Source organism: Bactrocera neohumeralis, chromosome 2 (assembly GCF_024586455.1).
Source record: "Bactrocera neohumeralis isolate Rockhampton chromosome 2, APGP_CSIRO_Bneo_wtdbg2-racon-allhic-juicebox.fasta_v2, whole genome shotgun sequence".
Classification (NCBI taxonomy): domain Eukaryota; kingdom Metazoa; phylum Arthropoda; class Insecta; order Diptera; family Tephritidae; genus Bactrocera; species Bactrocera neohumeralis.
The window spans coordinates 18,725,491-18,744,563 of record NC_065919.1 but is presented as its reverse complement, the minus strand read 5'-3'; the positions used below and the strand labels follow the sequence as shown (position 1 = coordinate 18,744,563).

Genomic DNA, 19,073 nt, shown 5'->3' with positions numbered 1-19,073 from the left:
GTCTTCCTCCTCCTTTGCTTCCACCAGCGGGCACTGAATCGAAAACCTTCAAAGCTGGAGTGTTCTCTTCCGTCCGTACAGCGGCTAGCTCTTGATTCTCTGAACTATGTCAATGTCGCCGTATATCTCGTATAGCTCATCGTTTTATCAACTGTGGTACTAGTCGTTGCCAATGCCGTGGCGCAATGGACCATAAATATTTCACAAAACTTTTCTCTCGAACATTCCTAAGGCCGACTTAACAGATGCTGTCACTGTCCATGCCTCCGCATCATATAGCAGGACGGGAATGATAAGGGACTTGTAAAGTTTGATCTTAGTTCATCGAGAGAGGATTTTACTTCTCAATTGCCTACTCAGTCCCAGCTGTTTTCATGAGTGATTCTGCGTTGGATTTCAAGGCTGCAAAGGCGAACAGCGTTTTCATAAATTATGGGTCACATAATCGGGACGGATCCGTATCCGTATAGGAATGATTACCTGGATACGCTTTGACACCGAAAAGTTTTTGATTGCAGTCTTTTTACTGCCAACTCAACACGGCATTTTATAGCCAACTAGCGACGGCAGTTGGCTGTCAAGTAGCAAGAAAAGGAAAAAATACATTCCAAACTAACTTATCAAAATGTGGAAGATGTTAACCAGAACTCAGAAAAAAAAAACAGAAGTTAACCCGCTACTAAATAATGTTAATGTAAAATTAGTAAATTTATGCTAGAGAACGAGAGATCAGTTCTTCTCGTCTACAGCTCCGAAGGCAAATATTGGTAATAAGTCTTGCCTGTAGCAATTCTTTCATACAGGATGTGATATGTACCAAACTTTTTGGAGCAATCTGGAAATGAAGGGCAGATGGGAAATGTGAGTGGATGAGAGAAAAAGAATAAACGCGAAAGTGTAAAGAGCTCTAGGCTGAACTAATTTTAATACCTCCCGCATGTAATGATTCTTTCAAATAGGATGTGATAGGTTAGGTTAGGTTACATAAACAGGCTGACTTCGCGTAAAGCCATGGAATAATCTCACTTAGACTGCTAGAGACTCTTGACCGTTCTGATGCCCAGAACACCTAGGTATGGTTCAAAAATACCGTCGCATATCAACAAAACGCCTAGAGACAAGTTTTTTGAGGCGGCTAATGTCAATTTCAGCTAATTCGTTAAGTTCGTAAATATTACGACAATCGAGATGCTTCGACCTTAGTCTGTCGAAAGCCGAACAATGGAGGAGAAAGTGTCTAAATGTTTCCAATTATTTTTCCTAATTGCAACTTTGATAACTTGCGTGCTACAAAATCTTTAGCTACACTGCGTGAGTGCCAATGGGACAGTTTCCAGTTAGGACGCCTATCAATCCAGCGTTGTGAGGCTTACTAAGAGCCAGCAGTTCAATGGACCTTTGCGTTCCACTATGACCCAGAAGACTTATACAACCCACAAGTTCTGGTAGCTCACCAACGCTTGTTAAGCTCGCGCGAAACCCATGAATCCATCGTCCGAGTGTATGAAGACAGTGGAACCCCTGCCACCACCATGCTAATGGAATTTGGGTATGTAAGCTCATTGACTTAATAATTTCCAACTATTCCTTTGTGGTTAAGCACCCAGACAAGTTTAATATGAATGCTACTGCTAGAGGTCATGCACTCCTTGACGAGTTTTGAGTTCACTGCGACTCCGCCGCACTCACATAACTCTTGTATGTACATATGTGCGGCGAAGAAGAAGGAGTAAGGTTCCGTTGCACAGTAGTCCACATTATCAGAGATGTAATCGAAATGAAACAGTATTTCAGAATGTCGGATGTGATATATTTACCAGCCTTCTTGAACCAATGGTATCAGTTACGCTGAACAAAAAATAGTAAGACTTTTTAATTTTAATTTCGTGTGAAAACTCATTCGTCGAAATATTTCTTGTCTAGATTAGTATAACTGTCAGTGACATCTGCGTCAAATGTCGCATCAAAATAATAATTATGTTTAGTATACGCTTGTCCGAAAGGTTCAGCATGTTGGAAAAGGCCTTCGGTGATAATTGTCTGTCGCGAGCAAGTGTTTTTGATTGGTACAAGTTATTCAAGGAGGATCGAGAACGTGTTGACGACGAAACGGCGTAGCGTTAGCGTCTGTGAAACAATGCTTTCCGACAACGAGGAAGACATTAAACATATTATTACTAACGATGAATATTGGAGCTCTCTTAGGATCCGAACGCAGACGATCGATCGGCCGAATATCGTGGCAAGGGCGAAGCGAAGCCGAAAAAACCACATCAAATGAAGGCAAAAATCCAAATTACGTGGACAGTTTTCTTTGATAACCGAGGTTTGGTGTACACCAAATTCCTTCCGATCGGCCAAACTACCAACAAGAAATACTATTAGAGTGTTATGCGTCGCCTGCACGAAACTATTTGTAAAAAGAGGCCGGAATTATGGGCCGACAACTCTTGATTTTGCACCACGATAATGCACCGTCGCATACTGCATTGATTCTTCGTGAGCTTTTCGCCAAATTTTCAACCAATATCATGTTTCAACCACCATATTTGCCTGATTTAGCTCCGTGTGACTTCTGGCTTGCAGCAAACTCGAACGAGCGCTCCGGGGAAACCGTTTTGAGTCAATTGAAGTCATTACTCGTGAATCGTTACGCCCATTGAAGGCTATTCCGGAAATTGACTTTAGCAACTGTTGCGAGGATCGAAAGAAAACGTTGGCACAAGTGAGTTGGGGCCAAGAGGGATTACTTTGAGTGGGACGACATAGATTTTGAAGAATAAATCAAGAATTTTAAAATTATGAACACAGTCTTACGATTGCATAATACAATCCTGCAAATGCCCTATGCAATAGTAGTTCACAAAAATTTTGTTGTTGAGTCGGGACAAGAACCTTTAATTCTCAATATTTTTAGATCTTCAATGTGTTGGGACTCTATACTCATTTAAACTCTATATTTTTGAAGTTTGTATCCATTGATTGCTCATGAAATTGTCCATAAAGGAAGAGAAGATTCCTCGACAGAATTTGGCGTACATAACTACAGCGCTTACTATTTCGCACAAACTTCTGCAAGATTTCTTGCAATCAAATATGTAAGCGTTTATGCTCAGCATTTATTAAATTGCTTCTTCGCTCTACCTAACCTAACTTTTTCTACACAACTTAGCTGCAGAATTACTTTTCCCAGAACTTTCGTTTTTGTTGCTCTTCTAAATTAAACACACTTTTTGCTGTGAATCCGTCTCAGTAAATATTTACACACACAAGCTTATTTGGTAGCAAACACAAAAATATGCCACTCGCTGTTAGCTGTTGTTTTTGTATTCTCTCGATGCATTCGAATAAACTATTCCAGCGATGAACCGCATATCCTTTAATAGGATACACAGGCATACATACAAATGCACATGTAGTCCAATGTATCAAATGGCCTTAAACAAATGCGCGCTGACAGTCTGCATGTGACACGCACACACACATACAAATACGGTGGCAACTAGCGCACTGCAGCAACTGCCACAGACAGTGTCATATCACAGCGCGTTGGCTGTCTCAGCGCTCAGAAGTCAACAGCTGACTGGCTGCCGCATGCAAACTGGACGTGGATGCGGGAGTTGGGAGGAGGCGGAGGGAGGTGAATGAAAGCTGCCGACTGAGCTGACTGTGCTAGAAGCTTGCCTAGCAAAAAAGGCAGTTGCTCGCTGCCTGGACGCGCCGCCGCCATCACTGCTCACTCGATTGCATTTGATATTCCAAATTACAAGCAACGAATTTGCGAAAGTATGCAGCGCGTAGATATACATATGTACACAAACACATATATGTATGTATGTGTAGAAGTTAATGCATATACATACGAGTGTGTATATATAAGCACATGCATGGGCTCTCATTTGTGTTTGTATGTTTCAGAGCGCCTGCATATTTACTTGACAGCAATTTACACATTTGACATACACACATCCATATATCGCTATGTATATACATAAATGTAATAAAGTATATATGTATGTATGCTTGTGTATATACTCATATAAAATGTCTTTCGCCAACGATAAGCGTAATAGATTGGGGTGAAGTGCAACAAATGGGTGGCACGATAGATGGCGGTTACCAAAAATGTGCGGCAGCAGGCGGGCGGCATAAGTTAAAGCTGCTATTGCTGCTGCTGCTGGTGCTGGCATAACTGTGGCATTCAGCGTTAGTTGTGTCGGCGTACCACCAACCAATTTGACTATGCTTCGTATGTCCTCTGCGAAAAAGTTTGCCACAACTCGCTTGCGGCATTCTTAATTTCGCCCATTTCCCTATTTCAACTCGGCTGGCTCACTGGCTGCTTGGTCGCTTGGCTGCCTCTGACTGCTTGTTGGCTCCCTAACGCTGCTTGAGCACCAGCGCTTTGCTGTGCAACCTTTTTCGTTGTTGTTTTTCCGCTTTTTTTTTTGCAGTGTCTTTAGCCTGCTTTCGGTGCGGCAGTCAACTACAGTTGCTATGAGTACTTCTATGACTTTGACTTGGACTCAAAATTTATTTTAGCGTTTTTTTTAATTTTTTTTTGGGGATTTTTCGCAAACTTTTTTTTGCGTAAATTTCTTTATTTTGATTACAATTTGCTCTCGTTGTTGGTGTTGTTAACTTTTTCGCAATATTTTTTTGATAACTGCTTTTGTGTTTCATACACGCACAACATTTTGCACTGGGTATAATAGTTTTGTTCTCTTGCCGTTTGTTTATAAGAGCTTGAGGCTAGCTAAATAGTTTAGAATTATATCAAAGACCAAATGACTAAAGACCACAGCGGGAAGCAGAGGAAGAGAAAGACCTCCACTCCGTTTGAAAGACCAGGTGGAGAAGAACCTGGCAGCACTTGGTATCTCGAATTATCGTCAAACAGCGTAAGGGAAAATCGATTGGTGCGCTGTTGTGAATTCGGCTATAACCACGTAAGCGTTGTCTACGCCAAAAAAGAAGAAGAAATGACTAAAGGTAGTGTTATACCGCATGCCTTTTCTGTTTTATTGTCTGATCGAAAGCGCATTCGTTCCCATGTATGTCATGTAAGAGATGTCTAACGACCGTCTTCCATTGGTCAGTTCAAAAGGGAGGCACATGAGCACATTAACGGAATTTTTTGCGGAAATTCTGCTGGCCAGCTCACCTGCTTTTTCATCTCTATTCCTATATAACTGATACCCAAATGACATTAGTCAAGGTATTTGCTGGAAGTATATCCTTTAAGAAGAAGATATCCCTTATTGCCGCTTGACTATCCACTAGAAGATTCATGGACTTGCTAGTTAGGGCAGAAGCCCACTTGGCACCATCTAATACAACCACTTTTTCGACCTTAAAAACTATTTTGTAGTTAGTTAGCTTAAAGCTACCTTCTGAATATTCCTATTTCACTCCTTAACTCGACGGTGTTCATGTAGATTTCGCCGTTGGACCTGTCGATTATAGAGCCATTAGTTCATAATTTTTTTCTACCCAGCAAGCAGGCCTATTTCACGTATTGCAGCGGTTTACAGTGGGTCCGCGAAAATTAAGAAAAGCAGATAAATTTGTCATTGACACTTCCGAATTGGCAGAATCTTATAGTTTCTATGCCTACATATTTTATAACGATAAATCATTGATATTAGTAAATAGACTTAAGATTTTATGAAACTGCGCAAGGAACGTCAAACGACCCAAGCCAAAGATGTTACAATACATTTTCGATACATCAAACATTCAACCAGTACCTTGTCCAGTCGACTTATGCGTCCATCAATATATCTGGTTCTTGCATATAAGATTTAGAAAGCTTCTTTTCTAGACCGCATAGCATTAATTCCTAGTTAAAAAATTACCAAACTCAAACCTCAAACACATCATATTACCGAACAACACCAATTTGAATCCTATTTATTCATACGACGTACAAGTCATAGTATCGAAACATGGAGCATTGAAGACAAAATTAGTCTGAATTCGGAGAACGCTTCATTCATCAAACGCTTCATTACAGGTGACAAGAAATTGGTTTATGAATTTGACATCGTAAATTTTCAACAATCTAAGGACGTCGCTCCCAAACTGAGGCGAAATCGAAAAACCACAAGAAAGTTGGTCAAAGATTAAAGTCATGCTCATCGTTTTCTTTGGTAAACGTTTTTTGGCTTATCATGAATCCATTCCATAGGATCGAACGGTTAGTAAGAGTACTCCTTGGCCGTTTTGAAGGGTCTACATAAAGCAATACGTTGTAGAGGACCATATTTTTGGCCAGAACATTTAAGGAATATTGAATTTTCTCCACCAATATAATGTGTCTCCACATTTTAGCATGATTATTACAGATCTTTTTTAGACAAACACGAAATGACAGTAATTATTAAGCCACTGTATTCGCCGGATTTGGCACCCTGTAAGTTTTTTCTGTTTTCGAAACTGAAAATCCGCTTCTGGAACGCGCCATGTGACCATTGAAGCCATTTCGAAATATTCGTCGAAGGTGCTGAAGGTGAGGCTTAACTATAGCAAATTGATTTAAGCCTTGGCATGATTGCATTAGCTCCAGAAGAGACTAATTTGAAGGTAATAATAAAGATTTGTTTTAAAATACATTCAAATTTACTCAGATGACACTTTGCTAAGCTAAAAACACGCTTGTGGTACCGATATTGAACCAAATCAGTCATCATCTAGCGTTTAAGCTGCCGATTATAAGGCACTCATTTCTTGCAGTGAACTTTGAACTAAATGTTTCGAGAAATAGTAAGCATATATTCATAAACTTGGCTGAAGATATCACAGTGGAACACATTTCCATTTTGTACCGAGAATGGCTGACACCGATCTACAAACTCCCCTGACTACCGAACAAAGTATATAAGGCATATATTTCTTGCGTTGGACTTTGAACCAAATATTAAGGTTCAATTTGTGAGATATCTTTACAAAATTAGACGAGAATATACAACTATGAATTATACAATTTGACAGTGAAAATAAGTAAAGTCGGATTTCAACTCGTTCTAACTACCGAAAACCGAATCTAAGTTACTAATTTCCTATAGTTCAACTTATAAAATATAAACGGACAGTAACAAGACTGGCTGTAAGTTACTCTTGTTATAAGCTGGGAAATATAGCCAGGTCTTCCCTTCACCTATCCTTCCATATAACAAATATCCGCACTATTCCTTACCATAATTATTATTTGGTTGTCAAAAAAGTCTTGCGGTATTTTCGCTAGTTCTAGTTTTATTCGTCGCATCGGGTCATGCTGTACCTTTTTGGAAAGCTCATTTCACGCGCTCACATGTGTTTGATTGATTGTCGTTTCTTTTAAGTCGTTGACAACCCATTATGTACAGATATCGCGCTATATTTAATACCGCTTACTTACCTACCGCATATGAGAATGACTAACGATCGGTGCCGCCCGCAATTTGCCACACATTACAAATTTGTATTTCAACTTTTTCAACGTCTTTTTGCGAATTTTCTTTTTGAAATTTCTTCATTTTGATTACAACTTATTTTCTTGTTGCTAGCGTTGTTGTTGTTGTCTTTTTTGAAGTATTTTCATTATTTTGTTTGCAGACGAGCGAGTGTCTTGCCTGGCGTATAGCGACAGTGAGTTATCAAATTGTGTACATAACGACAGTGACAGCAGAAAATAAAAGTATAGATAATGGATTCGGGCAAAAATGACGAAAATAAAATAAAATATGAGTTTAAATACAAAATTAAAGAAAAAAGAATGGTAACAATGCCAAAAAAGCATGGCTGTCAAAGTTTAACCCAAATTTTTATTTGCAGAAAAATTGCTGCCACGTTTTCTTTTTCGGTCTTAATTTTCTTAATATTTTTGCTAAGCTAAGGCTGTGGATATATACATATATTAGGGTGGGTGAAAAATCTGATATTTTTCGCTTGTTACTTCGAAAATTGTATTCTTAGACACCGTTTAGAAAGTGAAGAATGCCACCAATGAAATTTGTGAACTTTACGGAGACCGTATATTGTATCAGTTCGTGTAGCACAACAATGGTTCGCTCGCTTCCGTACTGAAAATTTCGAAGTGAAAGATACACCCCGCTCTAGTCGAACTATCGTTGAAAAATTCAATGAAGTTATGGAAAAGATTGACCAGGACCGTCACATAAGCAGCCATGACATCGCTAAGGAACTTTACATTCATCATCAAACGGTTTTGAACCATCTAAAAAAGGCTGGCTAGAAAAAGAAGATCGATGTTTGGCTACCACATGAATTATCTGTGAAAAATTTAATGGACCGAATTAACATCTGCGATTCTTTGCTGAAACGAAATGAAATCGAATCATTTTTGAAGCGTATGGTAACAGGAGATTAAAAGTGGGTCAAATATGACAGTAATGTACCAGAAAGATCATGGTCCAAGCGTGGTGAAGCTCAACAAACGGACACAAAGCCAGGATTGATGCCTGAAAAGGTTATGCTGAGTGTTTGGTGCGATTGGAAAGGAATCATCCACTATGAGCTACTCCAGCCTGGTCAAACGATTGATTCTACAAATTACCGTCAGCAACTGATAAGATTGAAGCAAGCAATCGAAAAAAACGGCCAGAACTGATCAACAGAAAGGGCTTCGTCTTCCATCGGGACAGCGCTAGACCACACACATCGTTGATGACTCGGCAAAAACTGGGAGAACTTGACTGGGAGAGGTTTTGATGCATCCACCATGTAGCCCTGACCTTGCACCATCGGACTACCATTTGTTTCGGTCAATGCAGAACTCCCTAAATGGAGCAAAGTTGGCTTCAAGAGAAGCCTGTGAAAATTACTTGCCGCAGTTTTTCGCCGAGAAAACAGAAAAGTTCTTCACTGATGGAACCATGTCTCTATTGGAAAAATGGCAAAAAATGGTCGACCAAAATAATATATATTTTGTTCATCAAAGTTCATTATAAATATAAAAAAAAATAAGTTGAAGTTTGATTAGAAATACGAAAAGACTTTTTCGACTACTGTATATTACACAATTTTTCGAACTACAAAAATGATATTAACGATTTTTTTCACGAAAACCACTTATTTAAGAGTTATACGCAGTAAAAGTTATGCCTCAAATGCACAGCATTCGTATAGTACACCATGTCGTATGAGCAACACACTATCAATAAATCACTTGTATGGATGCTCAGTACATTTGAGACAACATTTTAACCGAGTATAACTTTTATACGAGTGATTTTATGGAAAAAATGATCTAAATCATTTTTGTAGAGCATGAAATTTTGTAAACAACTATCATCGTCTAAGCGTTGTAGCTTGACCTTTTTAATGCAAAATTACAAAAAAATTTCAGCGTATATAAATACATGGGAGAAGAAATACTATTTAGACAAGGCTTAAATCGAAAATAAAGAAACTGAAATAATATACACCCTAATGTACATACATATGTATATATAAAGTTGGTTTCTACGAACACTAATGCAAAACGCTTGCTAGCTCATCAGTCTGCCCAGCCTTTGCTGGCTACGAATTTCACTGTCACAAGCTTTTTTCGGTTTGCTTTTTAATTTTTTGCCCCATTATTATAATATTTGTTTTCATCTTATTCTATTTGCCAACCATTCGTCCTTTTAGCGCATATAATAATAATTCTTTGCATTCCTTATGAAATATTTAGCCACAAAAGGACACTGACACTCACTCGCACACACACACACACATACACTTGCTAACGCACAAACAAAAAAGTGTATAGAAATCAACAAAAACAAAAACAACATACAGCAAACTAAGAAAAAAACACTAAGACAACGAACGAGCATAATAACGGTTAGCGGCAGTGGTGCTGCCAGCCGACGCAAAGGAGGAAGCAAACAAAACCTTTTATGTAATTTCCTTTTGGTTAAACTTTATCACAATAAAACTTCTACACTCAACGGCTGTGTGTATGTATGTATGTATGTGCGTGCCGCTTCTCTGTATGAGCGTGTGTGTGTAGATGCTTACTCGCCGTAACTAAGCACCATGCTGTAGCGACTGGAAGTGCTAGAGGAAGCAATACAGCGCACACATGCAAGCGTACATATGTAAGATTACACACACACGCACACATATGAGCGCAGACACTTGCAAACAACGTGCAAACTTTGAAGTGGAATATTTTTGTTTACTCTTCTGCTGTCACCATAGCGCAAAAGCATATGCGTGTGTGTGTGTTTGCGTTAATATATGATTGTGTGCATGTGCGTGGCAGGCAGGCGGCCTCCTGCGCGTCGGTGGCCACTTTGTGGCGCTTGTGCGCCTTGCCGCAGCTTGCTGACTGACTGGCTGCCATTGCTATGTCACATGTGCGCTTGAGCGCCTATATCCGTTGTATGTGTGGGTGTGTGATTAAATTTATCAACTTCTTGTTGTTGTTGCATAATGCATATAAAGCTATAGCTGCATATATGCAAGTCCATGAGGCGCTCTAGTCATACACGCGCCGCTTCGTATGCTCGCGCGACGTGCACCACCTTCGCCAGCGCCGCGCGCTATCCGCGCCCTGTCGCTCACCAACTCACGCTTGGCCCACATTTTATGCCAGACGAAATTGCGTATTCTGAATGAGCTCAGTAAGCGTTGTTTGTGCGCTGACGTATTGATTAGAATCCATTGATAAAGGTAGTACGCCCGCCCGCGCGCTCGCGACCTCTCTCCTTCCTTCGCCGCCTTTTGCTAAATATTGCTTATCTGCACACACACACACACACACAATGCAATGCAATTACTACATGTACACAAACAGACACAGTTTTGCTGGCATTACACGCCGCCTCACACCCGGCCATATCGATTTGCTGCTCAAATTTAATGCCTCCACCGCTTGAACACACGCCCAGCTTTAGAAATTCCACTAGCTGCATTCGCTACAAACGCTTACTGTTGATCTGTTGGTTTGTTGTCTGTCGTTGTCGTTGTCGCTATGCTCTGCGCCATCGCATTTCGGCCGCCTACCCGCCCGGCTGGCCATTAAAGCCTGTTCGCCTACATTGACTAGCTTTTGTTGGCGCAACATGGCGTATGAGTAATTAACATTTGCTGCAGGCCATTGTGAAAATTTATGCTATTGTCCTAAAGAGCATACACACAAACGTAACTATAAAGGCGAATATGGCTGTCGCAAAGCCTAATGCATTTGCGTATGTATGTATGTGTGTATAATGTTTATATGTATGTGTGCAGTCACAACCATTTCTGCTATTGTTTATATGTATGGCCAGCAATTAATTTGTTTGTCTCCTCTTGTCTCTGTCTATGCTTATAAGCAGACAAATATGCAGTTGTATATGTGTAGTGTATGTGTGTGTGTTCGTTGGTGCACGCGCTCGTCTATTTGTGTGCATTGTCTGGGGCACATTGTTTGGTTAGTTGGTCAGGCGGTAAGTGCAGGTGCCACTCTCATGCATACGCACACACATGCCAACACACATATAGGTGCGCGTGTGTGTTGGTGAAATGTTGCCAAATGCCATAGCATGCAACACTCGCCTGCCAGCTGCGCAACAATGGCAATTTTAATTATTTTTGTCGCACTTATAATTATGAATTGCTGAGCAACTTTACCTGCATATCTACCACACATATACATACAATGTACATATGCATATGTGCACTTAGACTACATTTGCTTACATGTTTGCTTGTGCTCACCTTCGTAATCAGCAATTTGCCGTAAATTTGTCACGTGTGTTGCGCGTTTCCATAGATGCATTACCTTCATTGAGATTATAACTGTTTATTTACAATTACATGCATGTACCAACATTGGTATTAATATATGTATATATACATATATATATTATTTGTATTTTTAAGTGCTCAAGGCCGTATTGCCCGCGCGTAAATACATTTTCACTGTTAGTTATATTTTATTCTTATTTTCTTTTAATATTTTTCTGCTTTCATTCTTGGCAAAACATTCCCGTATTTGCATAGGCACACACACACACATATTTGCATATACATATACAAGTTGTATATTTATATTTATTTGGCCTACTTCACCAGAATTTCCGTTCTGCACTGTGGATTCGCCCGTTGCGCGCACTCAAGTAACGCCTTGTACTCGCCAGCATCACTGCAATAAGTTAACGGTATACACTTTTACTTACATACATACAGCGAGTAGCGCACTCACACACACACATACACATAAATAACTTATATTTGTAGTCATTTATTGTATTTTGATATGATTTATTTAGCTTTTTGAAAATCCATATTTCTCATTATAAATCTGTCACGCACTATTCAATGGAAGATAAATAGATTTTAGCCACTGTGGACAGAGAAAAATGATGGCTGAACCACAATTTGGTGCAAATAAAAAATAACAAGAAGCGAACGAATTAAAATGTATGCGGAAAACTCTTCCTGAAAATGGATATAAAGGAAAGTGGGAGCAATAAATATGGTAAATAAAAAGAGTTATACAAATTTACGAAAATTCTAACATACGAAATAAATCAGCAGAACTTTGCAAAAATTAAAAAAAAATTTAAAAAAAATAAAATAAATAAAAGAGAAAAGCTTAAAATACTAAAAAAACAATTGAAAGAGTTTAATAAAAAAATTACAAAAACAGTATAAAAAATTTATAAACAATATTACTTAACAAAATGTCGCCACACAATGTTGTAATATAGCGAACAAAACGGATTATCCAAGTAGAGTTAGTTTTTTCAAATATTCTTGCTTTGACAGATTGCCCGTGAGTTGTGTCAAGCTGTCATATTATGTTAGTTCAGTATTATTTGGCTTTTCATCGTGTAAAGAATTTACACTTCAGGTTCTGTAAAGAAAGTGTTTCGCGCGCTTCACTCTTCTTATGGTCAACATAAACGGCATACTGAACATACTACTCACAACACCATCAACCAACTTGAGACCTAACATTTATTATTAGATAATATTCGACCGAACAGACCACGTCCGGCACGCAATGAAGAAAGTATAGCAGCCGTGGCTGAGAATGTACACGAAGACCGTGGAAAATCGATTCGGCGCCATTCGCAACAATTCGGGCTAACGTATGGAACTACTTTTACGCATTTTACGTCGAGATCTTAAACTGGAAGCATACAAAATACAATTTATGCAAAAATTGAAGTCTCCCGACCTTCCCAACTGACATCGCCTCACTCTATAGGCTCTTGAAAGGTTCCAAGAAGATCCGACTTTTCCAGCTAAATTTTGTTCAGCGAAGTAACTCATTTGTGGCTCAATTCACAAGCAAAAATGTCGCTTTGACTAAGAGCAACCTAAAGAGATTCAAGAGCTGCCATTTCATCAAGAAAAAACAACGTTTCGGTGTGGTTAGTGAACCTGTGGAGTCATCGGTTCTATAACCGACTATTTGCTGCCTGAAATTTAAGATCGTGATTTCGGCGACATTTGTTCAATCAATGGACTTAGTGAGAGTTGACTAAATCAATCAATGGATTTAGTGAGAGAACACTTCTGTCAGTAGATAATTTCACGTTTCGACATGGTCGATTAGATATTTGATATTACACAGTTAGACTTTTCCTGTGGTGTTATGTAAAGTATAAAGTCGATATGTCTGTATCCCGTTTCGATTCAGATCTTGGAGCAAAACATCACGATATTCATTCGCCAGTTACTAGTCGAAATGCTCGCACGACTCATCAAAAATTGGATAGAGATAATCTTCAAAAAATATAGAGATAATCTTCAAAAGAATGTTCTTTCGAATGATAATAAATATTCTCCATTAAATTTGAAGTCACTGTGCCGCAGAGCTCTGGCTTGTCTATGAGAAAAGCTCTGGTAGAGACCAAAGCGAAGAAAAGCAGACGTAGTGCCATTTCTAGGCACACCGTCTGGGGAAGATCGGCCACTAATGCAAGAAGTCAATACCTTTTTGATTCTATATCTGCACGGAAAACTTTGATATTTGTAATTGGTGTAACTTCTCGACTTTTGTGACTGCTGGCAGGACCTTGAAGTTACGCTAGCCTCTAAAGAAATTACTCCCTATATCTCGGAATGGAGTGTTCTACACAAACAGTTCTTCTCGGATTATAGATACATTAGTTTCAGCTTGAACTTCAGAAGTACCATTTAGAACCTTACGAGCACGCTATCCTATCACCGAGGGCGATTGCTGAGCTCGTCGAGGGCTTCAGCTGTGTGTGTAGAACTACTATGAAAAGCGACTCTTCTCTGAAAACTTAGAAAGTTAAAGGGAAAGCGCTTTGGCGGACATTGAAACTAACGGCGTTCAGAACTTCGAGCAGAGCAGAGCTCCAACAAAGCCCATTGAAATGGGTTTGGCGACGATTTGTTGCTGCATAACGCTGAACGGGATATCCACAAGAGTACTAGAAAGTTAAAAGAGCATAATGGTGAGCCTTTGCGGAATTGTAAAGGGCTGTCATGAGATCCCATTCTTGAAAAACATCCTAAAAATTATTTCTACTATTTTTACTCCACACAATCAACTGAAAAACTAATTTACAAGTTATATCATCGAAAAAAAAGAAGGTTCCAGAAATAACAATGGAATCAACAATTTTTCGACATTTTCTATTTAACACAAGAAATATATATATTTTTTCACAAAAAAATTACTAAATCCTGTTAACAAACAATCAAGATGATATAAAAAATATAAACAACCTGCCACGGAACTAACATAGAGTGTCCCAAAATATTAGAAAATTTGGCACAGAAAATCTTAAAATTACATATTGGTACATTTTCTCTAGAAAATATTGGATTTCGAAAATAATTTTAAGTGCTCTTTTATTAGTTATTTAATTTCATATATACTATATTTCGTAAATCATAGAGTTACTTTTACAAAAAAATTCTGACCATAAACAAGTTTAACAGTAAATTTTCATCAATTAAATAACTGACTGAATTCATTAGCTGTATGAATTCAATCTCTGCTCATTTCTTATTGTATAGCATGCCTCATTAACGTGTCATTCACTTGACTATTTATGTTCATTAACTTTGATTAATCAGCCGCCACAATGCTTGACTGTAGGCTCATTTTTATGGCATTCATACTTATTTCGACTGACTGCCCCGACTAATCGGACTCATTGTTGACTTGTCTAACAATTTGACGACTTCTTCCACTAACTAACAGCTCTGAAAAGAAACGTCGCTAAATTACACTTTGGGAAAGCTTATGCGCTTGATTTGCGCTAACTTGTCCATTAGAAATCCTTTTGGCTTTTTCGGCATCTTTTTATTTTTCTTTTTATCATGTGTAAAATATAGATAATACAAAAATATGTCTTTAAAACCAAAAAATTGATGATCGACTTCTTGAGTGCCCAAAATCCAATTGAAACTTTTGATGTATGGACCAGGATCCAAAATATAATGGTACTGCTAGTGAAATTTAAGAACAGAGAAAAACTGAGTTGACGAATTATATAGTAAGACATATGCCATGCCATTTCAATTCAAGTCGAGATCGTGAAGTCATCGAAGACTTGTCTCATGCGAGTCAAAAATATTTTTGAAAACGATCGCAACGAATATATGCGAACAATGCTTGAAAAACATCGTGTTGACATCAAAGGGATTGCAAAGTATTACAACACCTTTTATAAATCGACTCAACCATTTTGGTTAACATTTTGGTTAACATTTTGATTAGTATTTTGGGTAGGTAGTAACTAATACTGAAAACGAATCTCTTCCAAATGCGATGCCGAGTAGTCGCAAAAGATATGCTCGTTGTCAAGCTGAGAACCCTACGTTCAACAAGCATTACTGATGACGTCAGCTTATGAATTTAAGGTCGAAACTGTCCAACAATATAGCGAAGACCGCTCCACAAACGAGCCGGAATCCAAACGAGACTTATAACAAGGAAGGTATGGAATTTGGTTAAGCCTTGGCTTGCTTATTTTAAAAGTGATATCAAATATTTTTAATAAAGTATGTGAAAGTATTTCTTTTTGGTTTTTTTTTTTACTTCAGTCCGGTTCAATTTTGATCAGATGTTATCTGTGAATTTTTCTTAAATACATCAATTGTCTTATTTCTTATTGAATTGAACTGATTTTATTAAAATACGTGAAAATTTTATTTTTTACTTCAGTCCGGTTCAATTTTGATCAGATGTTATCTAGGAACTTTTCTTTATATTTTTCAATTGACTTATTTCTTGTTTAATTAAACTGTCATATTTCTGTGCTCCGCAACAGATGCCTTCATTTTCATTAACACTTTAATATTCAATTAAACGAAAACCATTATTAATTAGTAAATAGCAGGCAAGGCCAAAACTTTGAGTGCATTTATGGCCTTGAGAGGCTTCTCCTATCAGTAGTTCAGACGTCGACGTTTAGAAACTTGCAGTATTTCATATTTGTTGGATAAACGTAAAGCGCTTAGACCAACAAGCTGCTGAAGCTCCACTTAATATTTATCAAAGTTATAGTCATTCTCTGAAAACATTCGCTTACACTGTGACCTTACATTAAGAACTTTTGAGTAAAACACTTTACTTTTCGATTAATTTGCATTCACGTTCCGTCATTAACCCCTTACGCCGCCAACTTCGCTTCTAATTAACAGCGTAGACTATAAAAAACCGCATGTACTTTAGGGGGTGTATGCCTCCTTGACGCGAAACTATCACAAACCTTCAACAAAGTGTCTAACTGCCAACCGGCTGTAGCATTATTCGTCTTATTTCAACTGCTCCTCTGCTGCTTTCATACTTTTACAAAGTCATGCGTTCCGGTCTGCTTGCGTCTTATCAAATAACCAACTTAGATGGCTCTCTCTTTCATCTAGTCTGGCAGGAGCATATATTTTTCGCCTCTGCTTTAATTTGCTTTAATTTGATTTGCTTTGCTATTTTTCGTTTTAGATTTTATTTCGTGCTTTATTTTTACTTTTCTTATTTTTTTTTTTTTTTTATTTTTTTTAATACCCTGTACAGGGTAATAAGTTTGTTATGAAGGTTGTAATACACAGAAGGAAACGTTGGAGCTCCTATAAAATATATAATGATACATATACATGTATAGATGATAAGCGTGACGAGCTGAGTCGATTTAGTCATATCCTTCTGACTGTATATAACCGAACTAGTTCCTCAGTTTTTAGAGATATCGCTCTGAAATTTTGCACACGTTCTCTTCTCACCAAGAAGCTGCTCATCAAGTTCTTGTGTAGAAAACTTTTTTATTTGAAGAGATATATTCACAAATTTTGACATGGATTATAGCCCAAGGCCACGGTACAAACGCAGAAAAAATTGTTCAGATCAGACGACTATAGCTTATAGCTACCTTATAAACTGATCAATCAAAAGAAGGTCCTTATAAGGAAAACTTTTTTACTTGTCAAGATATCTTTATGAAATTTAGCACAAATTATTTTCTATAGTAAAGCTATAATTTTCGTGCAATTGGCTTAGATCGGAACACTATAGCCTATAGCTGCCATACAAACTGATCAGTCAAAATCAGGTCTTTATAAGGAAAACTTTTTTATTTGACAATTTATATTCACGAGATTTGGCAAAAATTATTTTCCAAGATAGCGCTATAATATTCGAGCAAATCGTTCAGATCGATCTGCTATAACTTATAGCTGCCATATAAACTGCACGAACAAAATCAAGTTCTTGTATAGAAAAGTTTTTTATTTGACCAGATATCTACACGAAACTTGGCAAAGATTATTTTCTAAAATTGCGCTATAATCTCCGAGTAAATCGTTCAGATCGGTCTACTATAGCATATAGCCGCCATACAAACTGAACGATCACAATAAAGTGCTTGTAAGAAAAAATTTTTTCCATGACAATATATATTCACGAAATTCGCCACAGCTTATTGTCCAAGCCATTGCTATAATATATGAGCCAATCATTCAGATCGGTTTACTATAGCCTATAGCTGTCTTAAAAACTGTATAATTTAAATCAAGTTCTTGTATGGAAAACTTTTTTTTCATTATGAAGCTTTACGTCTTTTCTGTCGTTTTTTTTATTATTTTCTTCATTTCATTTTTATTATATATATATACATATATATGTATGTATGTATGTATGCATTTATTTTCCTTTAAATTTTTAGATTTCTTCATTTTTATATTCCTACATTTCCCGCTACTGCCAGCCAACTCCCATTGTGCCACCACACCGAAGATACTAAAAAAGTAGTTCACTGCCTTGGATTGCCCGTTAGTCGTCTGTTTGTCTGGCAGCCGCACTATTTGGTGTTACAATTCACACCCACATACAACCGCGCGCACAGACAGACACTCGCAACAAATCAGCTTTAGATACAAATGCCCTGATAGTGATGCCTAACCCATATACAAACATACATACATACATAAAAACATATATGTATGTGTGTATCGTAACGCTAACAGGGCGGATAGTATTCAATCTCGACATCAACTACAGCATCTTTAGCGGCCGCGTTGCTGTGCTAAATCGCTTGGTTTTTGTTGTTTTGTGTAGGGCGGCACGGTGTTAAGTTTATTTCTCATTTTATTAGTCTACTTATAGGCGTTTAACTGCCTGTGATTCTAACACTTCGCTTTTATATATTTACAGTTTCACACACACATACACACACATCTATAAACTCACACATTTATAATTTGAAACTAAATATGCTGCCATGCCGTGGCATTTAGTATGCATGTATGTCGCTGGCCATCCGCGCGTAAATTACACATTAATGAGAGATATTATCTAACTACAATTAATTAGGTTAAACGTTTCGAAAGCAGTACAATTGTACGACTATTCTTGGTTGAACGAACAGGCGAATACGCGAAGTGCTCGTATCGTGTGTCCATATGTTTTTTTTTTTTTTTGCTACTGCTGCTTCCTCACATTCGCGTCACGGTCGTATTTGGTGCGTTTTTCTTTTTCTTTTTTTGTTTTGTTCGTTTTCGTTTTTTCAATTATATATGCTTATCCGACGTATTTTTTATTCGCACGAAATCGGCCTGCTTGTACTCGTTTTATGTCGCCACAACGATTTTGCCGCGTATGCAACAGCGCCGTTCCA

At 38.0% G+C, this 19,073-nt stretch overlaps 1 protein-coding gene across 5 annotated transcripts in view; it reads right to left on the bottom strand.

Moving 5' to 3' along the window:
* Positions 1 to 19,073, bottom strand: part of LOC126751038 (dipeptidase 1) — a 106,658-nt gene extending 87,585 nt beyond the window's left edge. Inside the window, exons 1-2 of one of the 5 annotated variants that reach the window (XM_050460955.1) lie at positions 18,647 to 19,073; positions 16,677 to 17,031 (exon numbers count right to left, since the gene is read on the bottom strand). The gene's annotated coding sequence lies outside the window, so the exon portion shown is untranslated. Of the gene's footprint in view, positions 1 to 7,399; positions 7,583 to 11,673; positions 12,119 to 16,676; positions 17,032 to 18,646 lie in introns of those variants that run through there. The other 4 variants (XM_050460953.1, XM_050460952.1, XM_050460954.1 and 1 more) reach the window with 4 other exon arrangements.